A 22500-nucleotide genomic window follows, 5' to 3' on the forward strand; every position below is an offset into this window, starting at 1 on the left:
GAGACCGTTAAATAACTCACAGATAGCAATATATAAAACACTGAATATCCCAAGGGTGTCTTAAGCACACTCAAAACTAAACTGGGTAATTACCTTTAAGTATTATTAACAATTATTCAACTCTCACTGTGGTTCTCAACAGGAATCGAGCGGAAGTGGTCTTAAATAGTGATGGTTGGAATTACATTCATTACAAAAATAGATATGTTCTATATAAATTACAACACTTTTAAAAGAATTTACATAATATTAAGTCACTGGAAAACATATTAAGTCTGAATAGAACTTAGAATAAGACAAAAATGTTACAATCTGAAATTATATACCTTGACATGAACTATTATATCTGAATAAACATTAAACTAAGAAAAGAAATAACCCAATGAAAATGATACAGATGCTTGAAATAATTCTGAAATAATTCAACATTTAAGTTTGACTCGAAATGAATAATAGTTAACTAGATCACTTTACAACCCTATCCTGCCTACAGGACCGTTTACAAAATAAGTTATACAATGCCAACACTCACCGTAATATAATGAGTTTAAAAATCACCTTTTAGTTTTGCGTGACACACGATTTGCTTTAGGGCACAGGGTCACTAAGGAGAGGACACACTAAAATGCACTGAACACTTTTGAAAACACTGCAGTTTTATGTCGATCTCTATGTCTGTCTCTCTCTAACCCATCCTTGGTCACTTATATATGAAGTTTTGGCTAAATCCAGAAGCTCCCAGCTTGTTTGGGATGTGTGTGTGTGGGGGGGGGGCTGTACCTCAGGGCAGCAAAGTTTCCAACTAGATAAAAATGCTAAGAGGCGAGTCAAGGGGGTTTTTTGGTAACTCTCCGATAAATCTCAATGCCCCGCAAGACGACTTCCCAGCTTGCTCCGCCCGCCTTTTGTCCCGGAAATAAAAAAAAAATAACCTCCTCTTACCAGCTAAATTCGAAAATATGAGTTAAAGAACATTCCAAAGTGCATATTCTGAAATTCTCCCTCAAAGATGACCCAATACATCATAAAATATAAGAGATCATTACCAAAGCCCTTCTTCCTATCTTGCATGAATCCTACAACACTTCCAAATAGACAACGTAAGACTTCATAGCAAACATACATAAAATCAAAAGTTAATTCTTTACAAAAAAATACGTAAATTACATATTGTGACTTGAATGAAGAATATAATGAAATTCACAACGAAAGTCTCACGTAATTTACATAAAAAAACTTATATCTACATGAGATGGCCTCATTTTACAGGCTGGGTATGAGCTCTTCAATTAAAAGATTAAAAAAATAGATGAAACCAAAATAAAATTATCCCTAAACTACAATATTTACTCTACACTAGACCAGCTTCGTAAGATAACTCCTACCAAAAATTATTGTTTTTATCAGGCCTGAATCCCTCGATCCAGCCCTACATAGATAATCTGCAACCACGTTATCTTTGCCTGTTCGTTATCTTTACCTGATGTATACTTTACATTAGTACAATACAGTTGCAAACATAATGAACACCTACTTAACCTTTCATTATTTGTTTTCTTCTTATTCGCAAAAGTTAAAAGATTGTGATCGGAATATACAATAATCTCTTCATTTTGTGGTCGACTTACATAAATTGAAATCCTGTTCACTGCTGCGATCAGTGTCAGCAGTTCCGTTTCTATTGTGGAGTTAACTCGTTGCCTCTTCTTCAGCTTCGATGACATAAGGCACATGGGATTAAGAATTCCTTCCTTATCTTCTTGCAATAAGACAGCTCCAACCTAGTTATCGACACATCCACTTTGAAAAGGAATTTCTCGGTGAAATCCGGTGCTTGAAGTATCAGTTTTGAAGTTGATAAGGTCTTCCTAAATTTTTTCCTTTTTCCTGATACCTCGATAACATAGGTCCGGTCACTGCTTTCCTCCAAAATCCAGAATGGTTTTTGTAACTCGTTGGCGATAAGGAATCTTCTTTCCGATGCGTAGACTAACACCTGCTGTCCTACCATAACCTGTCTGTTCGTACTTTTCCTGCCAAACCTTTTTGTCGCTCGTCCTTGCCTCGTTTTCACATGTTCTAAGGAGAATTTCCTTAATTCACCATTTCCTTTCCTCAAATCCTTGACATTTCCTTTGTCCGTTTCCTCTCGATCCTTCCTTTTCCCTGCCAACACTTTCTTTGGTCCTTAGCTTAACCCTTCTACCCCCAATGGACGTACTGGTATGTTTCACAAAACTCATCCCTTAACCCCCATGGAAGTACCGGTACGTTGTTGCAAAAAGCTGCTATCTTCAGGCATTTTCCAAAATAATGAGACCAAACTGACTTCTCTCTATGACGAAAATTAAGGCTGTCGGCTCGATCTAAAGAAAAATATATTGCAAAACATGCTTGAAAAAGGAAAACGCCTGGGGGTTAAGGGTTGGAAAGTTCCAAATAGCATTGGGTAAAAGGGTTAAGGGTCCTGCAACCTGTCCGTTCCTATTCTTCCTACCAAACTTTTTCTTCATCCATCCTTGACTCCTCGTCTTCATGCCTTCTAGGGTAAATTTCCTTATCTTACAAATACTTTACCCCAAATTCTTGACATATTTTCTTTCCATTTTCTCTCAATCCTTTCATTTTTCAGCTATTATTTTCTTTAGTCCTTTCCTGAAAGGACCTCATCATACTTCCATCGGGTGTAAGGGAGCTTCCTTGATGCACTCATTGGGCTTCTCAGCCGTTTGACATACGTGACATGCATGACAAAACTGGCTCATATCCTTATGCATACCATGCCAGAAAAAGTGTTTCATTATCCTCTCCGTCGTCTTCCTTATCCCAATATGTCCTGTCTCATGAGCTATCACGAACACCGGTCTTCTCAACTGTGTGGGAATTATCCTCTGGCGATATATCCCCCATTCGGCATTCGCAGGGTCCTCATAAGCAACCCACCCTTAAGATAATACCTGGTTGGAGACTGTTGTGCCTCCGTCTCGTCCACCACACGGTACAGTAATACTGCTAATGTTGCACCCTTCCGTTGCAATCTTATCAGCCTTTTCCTACTCACTTGTCTTACTTCTAATGTTGAATTTTCTATTTCTTTAAAATCCACTCGTCTGCTCGTCTGTCGCTCCTTTTTGCTTGGGGTTACTCTTGAGTTCTCTTCTTGCTTACCATCAAGGGAATCCTCTTCTACGGAAAACTAATCCTGTAAGTTCCGTGCTCCTTCAATTTCTTTTCCTTCTTTGTCCTCTTGTCGCTCGTCTATCGTTCCTCTTCACTTGGGCTTAATCTTGAGTTCTCTTCTTGCATATCATCAATGGAATCCTTTTCTTCGGAAAACCAATCCTCCAAGCTCATTCTTCCTGATCCATTGTTTCTTTGTCCTCTTGTCCACTCGTCTGTCGTTCCTCCTCGCTCAGGCTTACTCGGGACTTCTCTTTTTGCGTACTATCAAAGGAATCCTCTTCTTTGGAGAACAAATCTTCTACATTCATCGCTCCTTCGATTTCTTCTTCCTCTTTGGCAGCCACTTCCTTCTTCATACTCCTAGTCGTCACACCACTAGGAAAGAGAGACAGGTAGAACTTCTCGAGTCCAGTCAAAGGTTTCACTCTTACAGAGGGACAAGGCAGCGCTCCACCAACCTCACTACCCAGCAGAACGTCAACTCCTTCGACAACTATCGAATCCATAACAGTAAAGTCAAAATTACCTGTCACCAACTTGCATGACAGTTTTAAACAGCAAATATGGGTGACCTCCTCACCTGCTATTCCTCTCAAAATAATTGAGTGTCCTATGAGAGACTCTTCCATCATAGGATGTACTCCCCGTACAACCACACTATGGTTACAGCCTGTGTCGCTCAATATCCTGACCGGGGTTCCCTCACTCCTGTCTATTGCTGCTAACATACCTTCATAAATATATGGTTTAAAGGCATCCATGCTGTTTGGGTTCGTCCTGTTCGTTGTGTAAATGGTGGCTGGTTCATTTTCTTCTTCATCCTTTAGTCTTTCCCTTAGTCTTCACATTCTGTGAAGTTGAATTATGCTTAATCACTTGGGCGACTGCTTTCAGTGGGTTTGACCAACATTCCTTACTGATATGACCTCTCTTTCCACAGTTAAAACAGACAATATCAATATTCTGCACATCTTTCACTATACTTTAATGAGGACGATTCGACGTTTGTTGCTGTGGTACTATCGAATTTTGCACAGGGACAGTACTAGTGCTACTTCCGTTGTAACTGTTGAACTTGTTCCCGTAGTTATTTCCGAACTGGTTTCCATGATTCGGCATATACTTGACACTTGGTCATAACGACGGTTGAAACTTCGTGCCCGAGAAGGGTTTACGACTGATAATATTGTAATCTTCACTCAGCGAAGCGGCTTTATAGAGTTTCTTCATCTCTCTCTTTCTCTCTCAAGTATGTTCGAATGTGTTCAGGAATTCCTCGTAGATACTGCTCTAGTATTATCAATTCTTCTAAATCAGCCTTCTCCTTTAGTTTAGGAGCCTCTGTTCATCTCTTAAGACATCGTCGTACCTTATAAGCATAATCTAGGAAAGTCATTTTCTCGTCCTTTCTCAAACTTCGGAATCTTTCATTAAAATATTCAGGGGTCATCTGATAGACTTGCAGCACACTCCTCTTCACTTCTTGATACTCCATCCTCTGGTCCTGAGATAAGGATAAGTAAGCACTGTGGCCCTTCCCAAAGAGTACACTCTGCAGTAACACAGACCATTTATCTTCTGGCCATTACATCATCATTGCAACTGTTTCAAAATGATCGAAGAACTCATCTAGGGATTCTTCTGAAAATCTTGGAATTAACCTCAGGGCTTTCTGACACATTAAACATGAGTTCATGCTTAGCAGGGACCGTCTCGGTTTGCGGGGTCAACTGGTCCCGGACGTGCAACAATTCTAACACCCAAGCATACCTCGCTTTTTCATCTCTTTTTCTTCTCGTTTTGCTTCCATTAACCTTGCATGTCTTGCAATCTCTCTTTCTTCTTCTCGCTTTGCTTTCATTTCCTTTGCACGTCGTCTTTCTTCTCTCTCATCTTCTTCTCGTCTTGCTTTCATTTCCTTCTCTCTTTCCATCCTCTTCAACTCGATAAAATTCTCTTTCGCTGCAATACATCGAATCTCAGCTTCTATATCCTTATCTATATCCTTATCATAAACTACGATATTTACCCCATACTAGACTAGCTTCGTTAGAATATATATATATATATATATATATATATATATATATATATATATATATATATATATATGTAAACATATATATATATATATATTTTATATATATATATATATATATATATATATATATATATATATATATATATATATATATATATATATATATATATATAGCAAAAATTCTGCCTGTCTCGTCCTTGATGGAAGAGGATCAAAATCTAAGAAATTTCAACAGCATTTTTTTAAGTTTAAAAAAACTTTGCTAATGTATAAGAAAAAACGTCGGGAGACCCCAATTTTGTGCCATAGGTTTCCAAACCCTCCGTACAGACATTCCCTCTGCGGTGAAATTGCATTCCTATATCAGCGAAATCTTAGTAGCATATTGCCTACCTTGCTAAGAAAATTCCTGAAAATATGGGAATTGATTTTTGCATAATTTATTCAACAGTAAAAGATTTACTGAAAGTGTTCCTTCATCCTTGAATCTGATTTAAAACTCAAAAATATTTTTCATAAATTTCGTGACAAAATAATGAATGATTATCTAGGATACATGTACAGAATATGAATTGAGTGAATATTTTCCTCAGATAACCAATTTATGTCCACAACTCCTAGATCATTAAGTCTAGTTGTGTGATATTTCAACGATGCTGATTAACTAAAATATTCAGGAAATTCATAATCCACCATTCAAATATGGTATACTAATTCAGAAATCGTTAACCTACTACTACAAATTATCATCATCATCTTTTCTTTTATTATCATGATTATTACATTATTACTTGCTAAGCTACAACGCTAGTTGGAAAAGCAGTAAGCTATAAGCCCAGGGTCCCCAATAGGGAAAATAGCCCAGTGAGGAAAGGAAACAGGAAAAATAAAATATTTCAAGAAAAGTAACATCAAAATCAATATTTTCTATATAAACTATAAAAACTTTAACAAAGCAAGTGGAAGAGAAATAATACAGAATAATGTGCCCATGTGCTGTTGCTGTAGTTTTTGTTATTATGCCCATTACATTGGTATTTATATTTACCTCTGGTATTGTACGTATATGCTAGTACTACTATCATTATTATCTTCTTCTTTTATTTACAGTTTACAGAGACTGGTGGTTTATAGTGTGGGGGTTCCAGGTTACATCCAGCTTCCATTTATTAGGAATTCCTAACTATTTTTTACTATACTGGCTGTTTTAAGTAATCTACTCTCTGCACAGGTTCTGGAGCTGTATCTGCTCCCACCTACTCAAGATCCTTTTCCAATGACAGGTATGGGCCCAGTATTTCTATGATTATTGGTACCACTTCTACCTGTATGTTGCATAGCCTTGTCAATTCATATATTTATGGTACTTTTCTATTTTTTATCTCCCCATTTCTTCCACTCTTGAGTCCTACGGTGCTGCAATAGCTATGAGTGATACTTTTTTTTTCGTTGTCTTGTCTAGCGGAGTAATGGCTGGTTGATGTGCTTGAATCATTCTGTCCATCTTTATAATATAGTCCCATAGAACTTTAGTCTGGCCATTTTCTAGCATAGCTTGTGGTTGATGTTCATTCCATTTTTTGCTGCAGTATATTTCATATTTTCTACAGAGACCCCAATAGATAGCTTTAACCACAGTATCATATTGTTTCTTACATTGATTCTGAGCAAGGGCTGAACATTCACTGGCGATATGATTGATAGTTTCTTCTTTTGTCATACATTTCCTGCACTCTGACGAGATTTTAGTTCTGTGTATTGCTCAGTTAATATATCTTGTCCTTAAAACCTGATCTTGTTCTGCCACATCATCCCTTCAGTTTCCTTCTAGGTTTTCCTCTCTTTAGCCCGTCATGTTTCTTCACTGGCCAATTCTGCAGTTTGTCTCAAGAATTGTCCATAAATTGGTTTTCTTTTCCATTCTTCTGGTCTCTTTTTTGTCTGCTCTCTCCTTACACACTTCTAGGTTTTTGTCCTTTATCAAGTTTACTTCCCATGTAATCTTTAGCCATTCATCTTCACTGGTCTTGGAGTACTTTCTCAGCGCTCTACTCTCAGTATTGACACAATCTTCCATATTGATGAGTCATTTTCCTCCTTCACTACGTGGTATATGGGGCCTCTCAATATTAATTCTTTTGTGTAGTGCTTATTGCATGTCCATTATCTTTCTAGTTTTTCTATCCATATTGCATAGCTCTGATTGTTTGCATGTATTTTCTTCTCACCTTTTCCTTCATCTCTTGGTGTTTTATTGCATCTATTTAAATTACCAAGAGATATTTATATCCCTGATCACATTTCCATTTGGCAGTTTTATTCCTTCTGTCTCTGTTAAGTTCCCTTTCTCTGTGTTTACTAGGGCATACTTTTCTATGACAAACTCCACCTTCTTGTTTCCTGAAAAAAAATTCTTATAATCAGGATCGGCCTGTCTATTTCCTAAGCATCTTTCCCGAACAGCTTCATGTCATCCATGAACATCAGTTTAGTTATTTTGCTTCCCCATTTCTTTAGTTGGTACCCATATTCGGTCTTTTCCAGAACTCTTGTCATGTAAATCATAGCTATTACGAAGAGTAGTGGGGAAAGTGAGTCCCCTTGGAAGATTCCTCTCCTGATGATGAAATGCAAGCCATTTTCCAGAACATGTAAATATAGTTTTCTAGTTCTGCATTGTAGTTTTGAGAATGTTGATAGTGCTGTCCTCCTCACTATGTATTGTTAAGCATTCTATACCCCATGAGTGTGATATCATGTTAATGGCTTTCTTGTAGTTTATTCATACCATGATCAGGTTGTTTTTCCTTCTTTTACTATTCCTTATTACCATTTCGTCTCTTAGTAGCTGCTCTTTTGTGCCTTTGCATTTCCTTCTGAATCCTTTTTGGCTGGCTGGGAATGGTGTTTATTTCCTTTAGGTAGGTACACAGCCTTTAACTAATGATACCTGTTAGCTGCTTCCTCGTTATTATTATTATTATTATTATTATTATTATTATTATTATTATTATTATTATTATTATTATTATTATTATTATTATTATTATTATTATTATTATTATTAAGCTACTGGGGCATAACAACTATTAGAATAGCATCAACAGAACCATGCTTGTCATAAGAGGTCATTGAAAAGGATGGGACGAGGGGACTGGGAATCCCCTCTCCTGTTATCTTATTTTAGCAAGACATCATAGGATAGGAAGAGGAGGTATAGGGAGATTGGCTGCTCCCCGCACTTTAATTTCGGGGTGCCTGAGTGTGCGTGGATCTATTGTGATGGAGAGTAAAAGATGTGAGATTGGTAATATGTTCTGGAATAGGAAGTCCGATGCAAGGTACCTTGAGTGAGACAAAGGTAAAAGGGAAGTGAGAATGTTTGGTGAAGTGACAGATAGAGAATCTGTGATTGAAGGGGGAAGAGCGAGAGAGGGTGTGGCTATATTGTTGAGTGAATGAATGGTAGATAAATTAATGGAATAGGAGGAAGGGTCATCCACGGTAATGAGGGTAAGGGTTAGGTTCGGTAGGGAATGCAGGGCTTTGTTAGTGCGTATGGGCAGTATTGTAAAAAAAAGTGAAGAGCGGAATGGTTTCTAAAATAAGTTAACTAGTGGTGTAAAAGGACTGAGTATAAGAAGTAAAGTAGTTGTGCTGGGTGACTTAAATGCCAGAGTAGGTGCGGGAGAGATAGATGTCATTGGGAAGTAAGGCATATCAGAGTAGAGAAAGACAGGTAAATATGTGTGTTAAACCACATTTGATGGTAAGTAATAGATTTTAAGAAGAGATATATAAATAAGTATACATTGATAAGAGTGGATAATGAAAGAGTTGTAAAATGAGTATTGAAAACCTGATGCCATTCCTAGGGCCAGGGGAATGGCAATGTATATTAGGACTGGGTACCCTGCTTCTTATAAGTCCTGCTATGAATGTGGATGTCATGAGATTCAGGGAATAGAAGTTTATGGCAGGCATAACAATTTTTAATTGTGTTTGATCTACCAGAATCCAGACATGGATGGGCAGGCATAACAGTTTTCAATTGTGTTCAATCTACCGGAATCCAGACATGGAGGATTCTATCTTTGATCGCCTTCTTATCACTATGGCTACGATACAAGAAGATGATAGGAAGGCCTCTTTTGTCTTTGTTGGTGATTTCAATGTTCACCATAAGGAGTGGTTAGATTATGTTTCTCCTACTGATCGCCATGGCTTAAGAACTTTAGATTTCACCTCTGAATCAGGCTGTGAGTAAATCAAAAGTGAAGCTACTTACAAGTCTGGTAACTACTTGGACCTCAGATACACTGACTCTCCTGGCGTATAACAAGTAAGGTTGGTTCTCCAGTTGGGATATCTGTTCATGCCTTGATTTCATTAGTAGCGAAAACTGAGCAGCCTGTCCCTGATGTATCATATTCATGTAAGATTTATATTAAATCTCAAACAGACTGGGATGGGATTTTGAATGATCATTTGGTCTTGAATTGGTCAAAATTGCATGGTGGTGTTGATCCTGTTGTCCCTTTGAATGAAAATCTAGTCAACATAATTGATAGGTGTATCCTGCTCGTTTGCTAAGGTACCGAGTGAAGGACAAACCATGGTTCAATGATGATTGTAGCGTGCTTATTTGGAGAAGCAGGAGGCCTATCATCTTTGGAAGGGTAACATATCAGATTTTACTATACTCAGCTTAGAGCTTTAGCTCAGAGAGTTTATGTTTCAACTGAAAGGGAATACGATTTAACCATAAAAGAAACTCTTTCTGGTCCAACCCAGGAACATAGGTGGTGGACTACTCTTAAATTGGCACTCTTCGGTGTACCTGTTTTCCTGAGGAAAAAATAACTAGTTTAGCTTTTCGGTTTCGTGAAATTAAAGCTCTCTCGATGGACCTTGATGCCTATGGAGGTGTAAACACAAATTGTATTTTTCCTTTATTTTTTATAAAGACTGAAAATTTCTTAGCTCCAAACTTATCTGTTATTTTGTGCAAGTTAGCAAGAAGGGGATCTTTTAGCACTTGTTGGAAAGATGGTAATGTTACTCCACTTTATAAATGTGTTTGTGGTTGGTCAAATCCAACTGATTACCACCCAATTTCCAAAGGTTTTGAATGTCTTTTTGCAAGACGTCTTAATAGATTTGCTGAAGGTAATCATGTTCCTTAGTTTACAATTTGGTTTTCGTAAAAGCATTGGAGCAAGAGATGCCCTTCTTACAACCTCCAGTGTTGTACAGAAATCCATTGATAGTGATCAGGAAGTTTGTATGATTGGCCTTTATTTTAGTGCTGCCTTTGACCATGATAATCATGAGTCCCATATTTTCAAACTCAAACACTAGAAAGTGGGTGGGTCGTTTCTTAGCATCATTATTTAATTTTAAAGTAATAGACCGCAAAGAGTTGTTGCTGATGGGAAACCCTCAGGATAGTGTTATTGACCTATTACTTTTCATACTACTGTATATATACATAACATGTGGTTTGACCTAAAAAAAGAAGCCTGTTGCATATGTAGATGATGCTAAACTCTGCATCAATTCCATCTCCTAAATGTGGATCTCGGGTTGCTGAATCTCTTAATAGAGATCTAGCTAAAATTAGTGCATGGTGCAAATTATGAGACATGAAGTTGAATTCTAACAAAACTTAAAGTATGATTGTAAGTAAGTCAAGTACAGTGGCTCCTTAACATCAGATTGTCAGCATTAATAATGTTTCTTTAACTTTGAAAATTTTAGGTGTGATTCTCAACAGCAAATTTGCTTTTGAGAAACACAATGGAACTGTGTCATCTACAATTGCAAAAAAAATGGCTTATTGAGAAAGTCTTTTAAGGTTTTTGGTGATCAATCTATTCTGAAGAAGTGTTTTAATTCTTTCATTCTACCTTGTTTCGAGTATTATTCTCCTGTCTGGTCTTTGACTGCTGATTCTTATCTTAATTTGTTGAACTGGAACTCACGATCTCTTAAATTTCTTATTCCTAATATAGATATTAATCTCTGGCACCATCGTTCAATTAGTTCGTTATGCATGTTATATAAGATTTTTCATATGTCTGATACTCCTTTTCTTTCAGATCTTCCTGGACAGTTCCATCCTGTTCGTAAAACTGCATGCAGTTGATTCTAATAGATAGGCCTTCTCTATCATGAGGCTCAATACTACTCAGTATTCTAGGAGTTTTATTCCAGCTCTGACCAAGTTGTGGAATGATATTCCGAATCGGGTAGTTGAATCAGTTGAACTTCAAAAGTTCAAACTCGCAGCAAATGTTTTTGTGTTGAACAGGCTATTTACGGATGATACTGTATTGGTTGATGAATCGGAGGAGAATCTGTGTTGATTAGTGACAAAATTTGGAAGGGTTTAGAGTGAAGGAAATTTCGAGTAAATAAAGGTAAGAGTTATGTTATTTAGGTGCACAAGAAGTGAGAGTGGTGCTAGATTGAATGTCATAATAAATGGAGAGTTACTTGAGAAAGTAGATCACTTCAAGTACTTAGTTTCTGCTGATGCTGCAAATGGTGAGGTGGAAGCAGATGTTTATCAGGGTGAATGGAGGATGTAAAGTGTTGGAGACGGTGAAGGTATTGTTAGAGAATAGAGGGTTAGGAAAGAATGTAAAGAAAGTTCTGTATGAGAATGTTATTGTACCAGCTGTGATGTATGGATCAGGGTTGTGGGAAATGAAAGTGATGGAAAGACAGAAATTTAATGTGTTTAAGTTGAAGTGTTTGGGGAGTAAAGTAGGTGTATCTTGCTGGGATAGGTTTACGAACAAAGTAGTAAGAGTGAGAACGAGTGTGAAGAATGAATTAGCAGCTAGAGTGGATAGGAATGTGTTGAAGTGGTTTGGCCATGTAGAGAGGATAGTAAATGGTCATCTGTTGAAAAAGGGTGATAGTTGCAATAGTTGATGGGAGAAATGCAAGAGAAATGCCAAGGCTTTGGTGAATGAATGGAGTGAAGAACCCACTAGGCAACAGGAGGTTATATGTGAGAGATGCAAAAAAATAAAGGCGTGTGAGGAATAGAAACGAAGGACGAGCATTTTGATAAAGTTCCAATAGGCCTTGCTGCTACCTCGCTCACCGTATGGTGACCACTTCGAGGTAACAGCACTAGGGAAGTTAGCATATGAAGCTTCATGGTATAGGATGGGGGGAGGGTAGACTATGACACCCTAGCATTACCAACCAAACTCGACTAAGTTCCTCGTCAGGCAATTTTTTTATGTAATCTATCCCCTAAATTGTGGAAAGTGTCGTAGTAGACAGATAGATAAACTATTACTAGTATTGATAGTCTTAGTAGTAGAAGTAGAAGTAGAAGTAGTAGTAGTAGTAGTAGTAATAGTAGTATTAGTAATAGTAGTCGTGGAAAGAGAGAGACAAGAAGAAATGTAATTAAGAATAAAGAGGAGGTATTGGTGATGGAGATAGAGCATATTCTCAAACGTTGGGAAAAATATGTGAAGGATCTTTTTGAGGATGATAGAGGGGATAAACCTAGGTTGCATATACCAATGATTGATCCAGAATTACTAAAAGAGGAAATAGTAAGTGTAATGAAGAAGTTAAAGAAAGGCAAAAGCCCTGGCCATGATGGGATAAATATAGAAATGCTAATGCCAAGTGGGAATTTTAGCCTAAGAAAAATTGTAGTATTGGCAAACAAAATATGTAACACAGGATACATTCCATAAGAGATGTACAGATCCATCTACAATGCTATCTCTAAGAAACCCAATGCCGTAGAGTTAAGTTTAAACAGGACCATCAGCTTAATGTGCATGATAACAAAAATAAGATCAAGAGTAGTGCTAAATAGAATAACAAAATGAAATAAAACCAGAAGTGACAGAAGAACAGTAAGGATTTACAGAAGGGAAAGGTACCAGATATGCAATATACAACCTGCATATCTTAACAGAGAGGCCAATAGACATTCGGCTATTTACCAGCCTTTATTGGACTCAGTAAGCTACAGTTAACATCGAGAATTCTTTAATGCCGTTGATAGAAATAAAACGAAGAGTACAACAAGGATGTGTAATTTCACCATACATCCTCTCTATATATGGATAAATCATAATGAGAAGCTCATCAGAAATGAAAGGAACAAAAGTTAGAGGAGAAAATATAAATAATATTAGATTTGCAAATGGCACTGTGATAATAGTTGATTCTGAAGAGAAACACTTCTTGACACGGTAAAAAACGAGTGAGAACATGGTGCAATTGGAAAATGTTATCCTTTTAGTACTTTTTTTCAGAAATTGATTCATCATCCGACTCTAATATCTTTAAAATTATCCCTGTTCTTGGTAATATTGATTATAAAAATCCTTTAAAGAATTCATTTTATCAACGAATGCATGCAACAGCATTGCCATTCCCTTATGTTTTCTCTCCCTATATCGGATATGTGGTCTAGAGTCCTTCTCACTTCGGTTTGGGCGTACTAGCGTTAGAGTAAACCAGGAAAGACGGGATGAGCATGTTCCCCTTCCTTTTTGGATATGTGTTTTTGGGTCGTTAAAGAAGACATTGAACGTATCCCTTTTCAAATGTAATACTTAAAGTTATAATCAAGAAGACTATTATAAGAATAGGAAATATTAATATATATATATAGAGAGGGAAAAGAGATCAATATGCTTGCAGTGACGCGCCAATGCCCGGCAAAGTTTGCAAACACATTTTACAAGACATCCTATTTATTCCCTTAGTATGATATATTCTTTGCTTTTAAGAAAAAGGGTGATGTGAACATGTTACTAACATTATGATATCCTTGGATTCCAGAAAACCATATTAACTGTATGAAAAGTAATGGTTTCTTATATATTTATATCTATTTTCAATGCCAAGAGGGTGTCACGAACTATCTGACATGTAGGACACTTCGGGACTCCCCCTCCTCCTCTCTCCTATATTATTCAATATAGTTAGATATAGGAGTTAGCTTTTTTCCTCCTATACCCTACCTAACCTAGGTACAGTGGCCACTGTAACCTTCTATAGCCTAACCTAAAATTTCCTATAAACCTAGAGTAGGGTATTTTTAAAGATGTTTGGAGAGGCCTAGCCTATGCTATACTGTATTAAAGTCATATTAGCCTTATTTACCTCGCTTAGTATCGTAAGATTTCCTTTGCCTCTTTAAACCTTAAAGAAAACCTACTATATTTTCACATATATTATTTGTTCTTTAGAAAAATTTAAACCTGTTGTTTTCTTTCATTGTAAAATTATTGAATAAAAGTGTCATATTTTAATTTTTGGTTGGAAACTGAAGCATAATTATATTTTGTATGTTATTATAAAGATAGAGGTAGGCATTATCTTTTGAAGAATAAAAAGAAATAATTACAGGGAACCAGTCTGGAAGTTCAAATTATGAAAGGGTTTACAACCCCTTTAGCTAAATAAAGAAAAATATGGATTAAGTCTATGAAACGAGAGAACTTAGAAAATGAGGTTGAATAATACCGTTCAAGTGCCATGGAAGCCAGCAGGTAGGATCTATCGTTCCACTACCTTCTCTAGTTCTCCTGTGCCATCCACGCAGGAACATCAAAAGTTAATCTTTTAATGTCTAATGAAATTTATGTCAGGGGGAAAAAGTCAATCACCCATGACAATACGACTAAAAAACAACATAAAGAAAACAGAATTGGTATTAGCATAAAAAGCCTAGAACCTGCAATTTGCAACATCATAATGAACGGAGCAACAACAAAACAAAGATATGTCTTTTTATAGCTAGGTAGTGTAATGACACATGATGCAATATGTAATAATGATATTAAAAAAGAATGCTAGTAGCAAAAACTGTCTTCAACAATCTGAAAACCCTATTGACAAACAGCAGGATGCAGACAAGAGTTAGAGCACTGAAAACCTATGTATGGTTCACACTTACTTATAGGTCAGAGACGTGGACATTAAACAAGAACTTAGAAAATTAATGTTGACTGAGGGAGTAACAAATGAGCGAATATTGAGAAGTAGGAATCAGAGATCACTTCTAAAAGTGATAAGGAGGAGGCATATAGAATTTCTGGGACATGTAATAAGAAGAGAAACGATCGAACATTTGTTCATTACGGGAAAGATACAGGGGAGTAGAGCAAGTGGCCGACAAAAGAAAAAGCTTTTGGTCAACTTACTGGAGGATGTAAATGAGAATATAACAGCTGGCCAATTTACACAGAGATCTAGTGACAGGAACAGTTGGATGCAATTGACAGCTCACGTCGAGGACATGGCACATATATAGATAGATAGATAGATAGATAGATAGATAGATAGTAGTAGTAGTAGTAGTAGTAGTAGTAGTAGTAGTAGTAGTAGTAGTAGATTTGCTGTTTTTCATTGGGTTGCTATTACATTATATCATTTTTTCATCTCTCTGTTATTCCTGCTACACATAATACCATTCCCTAAAGAGGCATATTCCTATTTAATATGATTCCCTTTTATTTCTACATTATTGTTTACAATTTGTTGAATAAAGAAAAGATTATCTAAATTACCGTTCCTTATGATGAGCGAGATGAATTCTATGCAGCAGATTAGTATTGCTTTAATGTCTTCTTATTGCACTTTACCTTGATATTCTCCTTCCTATTGCTTTCAAGTCCATGTTAATTTTCAGTAGTAGTAGCAGTAGTATTAATTGTGTTCCTTTATTTTTGTTTATATCATATTCAAACTTGTTTCAGCATTTTTCATGCGACTAAAAAATTATTATTGTTATTATTATTATTATTATTATTATTATTATTATTATTATTATTATCAGTCAGAACAATGTAGTAAATTATGACCTAGAAATAAATTATCTTAACGTTCATTGAAATGATGTCAATGGAATGGAAACTAAATTTAAGCTTTTTTTTCACGAAAATAGACAAAAGTACCGACTAGATTATCATTGCACTAACAAAAGAGAGGGAGGCTATGATATTTTTAGGTTATATCTGCAAGGAATAAAATTCTCTTTATGTGTCCCTCGAGAGCAATCGTGAATGGTGCACCCTGCTTCATAAAACCTCATTACAATTAGTCATGCGATGGTCATCAAGCGGCCGATAGCAAATGTTGATAGACAGACGTACTCTGATAGACAGGCAGGACGGAGACTGTGACAGACGCCACCTAAAAAGGCAATACCTGAATGCTTTTTCTAGTTTTCCTATACCACGAGAATGTAAAAGGAATGTAGCAGAGTTAATCAAGGACATGCTAATGGTGGTAAATCTGTCGTAGTCGTACAAAAAGATCATTACCAATAGTAGCCTTGGCTCCCTTTCGTATAAAAAGTAAAAGATTAGTATTACATCATTTCATCTTATAAAACACCTGCAACCGTATTGGACAGACAAAAATTGATAAATAGACAAGAAGAAAGGAGACAGATGACAATTAAATGTCAATGCTCATATTCATCCAGATAAAGGTGGTGGCAATCCCTTCTCGTGTTCACCCAGAGTTGCTAGATAGAGGGGAGTATATAGAGGGGCAGATTGAAATCAAAAGTCACCAGAAATTATTCCTGTTATGCACTTTATATTAAAAAGTATAGGAACCTTATATACAGGGTTACACAGCCAAAGAGAACGACAGAGAGAGAGAGAGAGAGAGAGAGAGAGAGAGAGAGAGAGAGAGAGAGAGAGAGAGAGAGAGAGAGAGAGAGAGATGCCATATAAAAGACAATCAAAGATTATCTCTTGCTTTAGTTAAAAAAAAAAAGGAATGCCATATTAGAGCTTCCCTCTGAAATGAAGATCCAGGTTTTTTTTTTCTTTTCTTTTTTGTAGCAATTGGCATTAATACGAAAGAATATGTCTCTCTGTAAACCAGCTTTGATCCGGAAATATTCTGGGTCAGGTGCCCACTAGGATTATCATTGTCAAAAAAGATTTTGAATTAATGAAGCTTTTCGTCCCACCTTTTTTTTCAACCTAAATGAATGTTTCATCATTAATTACGGACAGTTTGTTTTAAAAGTTGCAAGTAAAAGTTTCTCAGATTCCGATTTTTATAGAGGGTGAATCAAAACTTCCGACCACTGCACTCTCTCTCTCTCTCTCTCTCTCTCTCTCTCTCTCTCTCTCTCTCTCTCTCTCTCTCTCTCTCTCTGACATGTAAAGGGAAGATTTACTTACTAAAATTTGCATGAGAAGGACTAATGAAATAAAAACTAAAACTAATATTCTAACGGAGCAAAGACACAGACACAACAGAAAGACAGATTGTCTTTAATGTACTTAAATGCAGGCAGGATCAAATCTTTGTAAAATAGTTCTAAACTATCTTAGATGTAGACAAGTAGAAGCACTGTACATAGATGTCATAATAAAATCCATCTTCAACGTTGATTCACACAGTTTTTTCATTTTTGTTTTGGTCAGCCCTAGCATTGTTTCTTATTATTTCTATGTAGTGGATACCACCACACACTTTCGCTTATATATATATATATATATATATATATATATATATATATATATATATATATATATATATATATATATATATGCATATATATATATATATATATATATATATATATATATATATATATATATATATATATATATATATACATATATATATATATATATATATATATATATATATATATATACATATATATATATATATATATATATATATATATATATATATATATATATTCAAATAAGCCATATATTTTAGTATATTAGTGTCTGGAATCTCTTACCGATCTTGGGATCAGAGTCTAGAGGCGAAATCACTCAAAGACAATAGCATCTGACCGGCCGAAATTTGAACTCTGGTCCAGGATGCTTGTATGACAGTGACCACACCATTTAGCCAAGAAGAAAGGTAAAAGTCAATGACAATTCTTCTGTACACATATTTGTCGAATTCTGGTTTTTTGTACTGAGAATTTAAATCAACCCATCTTCACCATCGTAGGTAATCGGTAGGTTTGTAACTTGGCATTCGATTAATGATAAATTTTGCACATTTAAATTTGTTTTTTCATATTTCAAATGTCATATATTTTAATACATTAATGTCTGGATTCTCTTAATGACTTCAGGATCAGAGTCTCGAGGCGAAATCACTCAAAGACAATAGCATCTGACCGGCCGGGATTCGAACCCTGGTCCAGGATGCTTGTATGACAGTGATCGTACCAATTAGCCACAAAGAAATATAAAAGTCAATGATAATTCTTTTGTACATAGAAGAATAGATCATTCTCGTGGCTTTGGGGCTGGCCTCTAGTGCCACCAGAGTTATCAACTAGATAAAAATTCAAGAGACGAACCTTGATTTCTGATAACTCTCTCTCTCTCAGCTGCTCCACCCACCTACTGTTCTTGGGAATAGAAAAAATTAAATAAAATCTAACACAAGGGTTTTGAAAACCTTCCAAAACACGTGGCAAATATTAGAATTGCGTATTTTCTTACAAACATGACATAATACCTTATGAAAATATAAAAAAGATTTACATAAGCCCTTGTTCCTGTCTCGTATGGATCATATATCACTCTCAAACAGATTATGTAAGACATTGTAACAAAATTCGTGAAATAAAAAGTTAATAATTCTTAAAAATAACGTACATTTACATATACTGACTTGAATGAAGAATACAAATAAATTAATGGTGAAAGTCTTACGTAAATAACATGACAAACTTATACTTACATGACAGGAGCTCATCTTAAGAGCTGGCTATTCACCTCAAAAACACAAATGAAAACATAAATAGAATACATTAATAAATTATTAACTCTACACTAAACCAGCTTCGAAAGATAGCTTCCCAAAAAAAGGATATTTATTCAGGGCCTAAATCCATTGATTCAGCCCAAGGTAGATAATCTGTAATCATGTTATTTATACCTGATATATGCTTTATATTAATACAATGCGGTTGCAAACATAATGACCACCTTAGTTAACCATTGATTATTATTCTTCATCTTATTAACAAAAGTTAAAGGATTATGATCCAAGTACAATGTAATCTCATTTTGAGGTCTATTTGCGTAAATTCCACCCTTCCTTATGGCTATGACTAATGTTAGCACTTCCTTTTCAACTGTCGAGTAGGCTCGTTGCTGCTTCTTCAGCTTCGACGACATAAACAAACAGGGGGAAGAATTCATTCCTTATCTCCTTGCAATAAGAAAACTCCAATCCCATTATCCGACACATCCACTTTGATAAAGAATTTCTCGTCGAAATCTGGTGCTTGAAATATCGTTTTCGAAGTTAATATGGCCTTTCTCATATATTTACTTTTTTCCAGGTATCTCGATAACGTAGATCCGGTCACTGCCCTTCACAAAAATCCGGAATGGTTCTTGGAACTCGTTGGCAAAAGGGAATCTCCTCTTTGATGAATAGACAAATACCTGATGTCCTACTGCAACCTGTCTGTTCGTACTCTTCATACCAAACCTTGTCTTCGTTCGTCTTTGCCTCGTTTTCAAGTCTTCTAAAAGAAAATATCCATAACTCGCTAATCCTTTTCCTCAAATTCATGACATTTTCTCCATCCGTTTCAACTCGATCCTTCCCTTTTTCTGACAACAATTTATTCAATCCTTTGCTGAAAGGTTCTTCTCGTACTTCCATCGGGCGTAAGGGGGTTTCCTTGATGCACTCGTGCTTTTCAGTCGTCTGACAAATATGACATGAATGGTAAAACTGGCTCACGTCCTTATGCATGCCAGGCCAGAAAAATTGTTCCTTATTCTTCTCCGTTATCTTCCTTATTCCTACATATCCTGTCTCGTGCACTATGGCGATCACCTGTCCTCTTAACAGTGCGAGAGCCAATAAGTGACGAAATATCCCCCATTCAGCATTCCCAGGCATATCGGCAGGTCTATGCTTCCTCATAAGCAACCGATCCTTAAGACGATAACAGGTCGGAGACTGCTGTGCCTCCGTCTCATCCAGCACACAGTACAATAACTCTGTTAACGTTACATCCTACAGTTGCAATCCTATCAGCCTTTTCCTACTCACTTGTCCTACTTCTAACGCTGAGTTATCTATTTCTTCTAAGTCCATTTATTCTTTTTCCTCTTGTCCACTTGTCTTTAGTTTCTCTTCGCTCAGGCTTACTCAGGAGTTCTCCTCTTGCGTACAATCAGAGGAATCCTCTTCTTCGGAAAACAAATCCTTCCAAGTTCATCGCTCCTTCGATTTCTTTTTCTTCTTCAGCAGCCACTTTCTTTGGCATACTCCTAGTCATCCCACAACTAGGAAACAGATATGGGTAGTCTTTCTCGAGTTCAGTCGTAGGACTATACTTCAATGATTTCTCCGTTACAATGGAACAAGGCAAAAATGGTGCTCCGCCAACCTCATTACTCACCAGGATGTCTACTCCTTCGACAGCCAATGAATCCTTTACAGCAAAATCAAAATTACCTGTCACCAACACGCATGACATCTTCTAAGGGCAAATAGGGGTAACCTCTTCCTCTCCTATTCCCTTCAAAATGACCAAGTCTCCTGTGAGAGACTGTTCCACCAACGGGTGTACACTTATATCATCACACTATGGTTACAACCTGTGTCGAGCAATATCCTGACCAGGGTTCACTCACTCCCGTCTTTTTCTGGTATCATACCTACATAAATATATGGTTCAAAGGTACCCACGCTGTTTGGGTTTGTCCTGTTCACTGTGGAAACATTGGCTGGTTTATTTTCCTCTTTGAACTTTCCTGTTTGTTTCTTTGTCGTCGTATTCTGTGAAGTCAAATAATCACTAATCACTTGGGCAACTGCTTTCAGTTGGTTCGACCAACATTCCTTATTGATATGGCCTCTCTTGCTACACTTTAAACAGACAATATTAACCTTCTGCACATCTTTCATGATACTTAAAGGAGGATGATTTGACGATTGTTGCTGTGGTACTATCACATTCTGCTTAGGGACAGTACCAGCGCTACTTCTGTTGTAACTATTGAACTTGTTCACATAGTTGTTACTGAACTGGTTTCCATGGTTCAGCGAATACTTGACACTTGGTTGGAACAGCGGTTGAAACATAATACCCAAGGAGGGTTTACGACTGATAATATTATAATCTTCACTCAAAGAAGCGGCTTTATCAAGTGTCTTCACGTCTCTCGTTCAAGTACGTTCAAATATGTTCAGGAATTCCTTGTAGATACAGTTCTAGTACCATCAATTTTTCTAAATCAGCCATCTCCCTCACGTTAGCAGCCTTTATCCATCTTATAAAACAGCGCCGTCCTGATAAGCATAATCCAGGAAAGTAATTTTCTCGTCCTTCTGCAAACTTCGGAAATTTTCCTTATAATAATCAGGAGTCATCTGGTACACCTGCTGCACGCTTCTCTTTACTTTTTGATACTCCTTTTTCTGGTCCTGAGATAAGGATGAATAAGCACTGTGGCCTTCCCAATAAGTACGCTTTGCACTAACACAGACCATTTATCTTCGGGCCATTTCATCGTCGATGCGACTGTTTCAAAATTATCTAAGAATTCATGAGGAGCCTCTTCTGTATACCTTGGAACTAACCTCATGGCATTCGATACATTAAACACAGGATCGTGCATAGTAGGGGTCGCATCTATCTGCGTTGCCTACTCTGCACATGCATTCAACAGCTCCAACTCCCTCACATGTCGTGCTATCTTTCTTACCTCTTCCTTTTCCTTTTCTTCTTGTTCTCTCTCTTTTTCTTCCATTTTCCTCGCATGTCTTCAAACTTGCCTCTCTTCTCCTTCTCGTCTTGCTTCCATTTCCTCTGCATGTCATGGTAATTCTGCCTGTTTTCCAGTCTTGCTTCCATTTCATCACGTCTTCTATCTCTTTCTTCTCGTTCCGCCATCATTTTCAACTTAATCAAATTCTCCTCCGCTGCAATTCGTCGAATCTAAACCTCTACATCCCTTTCTGCTTTCATGCCTTTAGTTTGTGGGTCAACTGATCATTGCTTCGCTAAAAATTCTTCTTCAGCTTCCTCCAACAGTTCACGAGCTGCTACTATATCTTGTTCTAACAATTTCACCGAGTTTATCAACCTTCTAAGGTTAGATACTTAATTTAGGCTTTAATCATTCCACTCGTTGCATAGCCACCACATGCCAATAGAATAGAGAGCTACTGAGATTTTGTTACATTAGCTTCTGACAATTCCTGAACATTTGGGTTTTTCAAAAGCTCTTAGATATTAAATTATGCCA

Source organism: Palaemon carinicauda, chromosome 13, assembly GCF_036898095.1.
Source record: "Palaemon carinicauda isolate YSFRI2023 chromosome 13, ASM3689809v2, whole genome shotgun sequence".
Classification (NCBI taxonomy): Eukaryota; Metazoa; Arthropoda; class Malacostraca; order Decapoda; family Palaemonidae; genus Palaemon; species Palaemon carinicauda.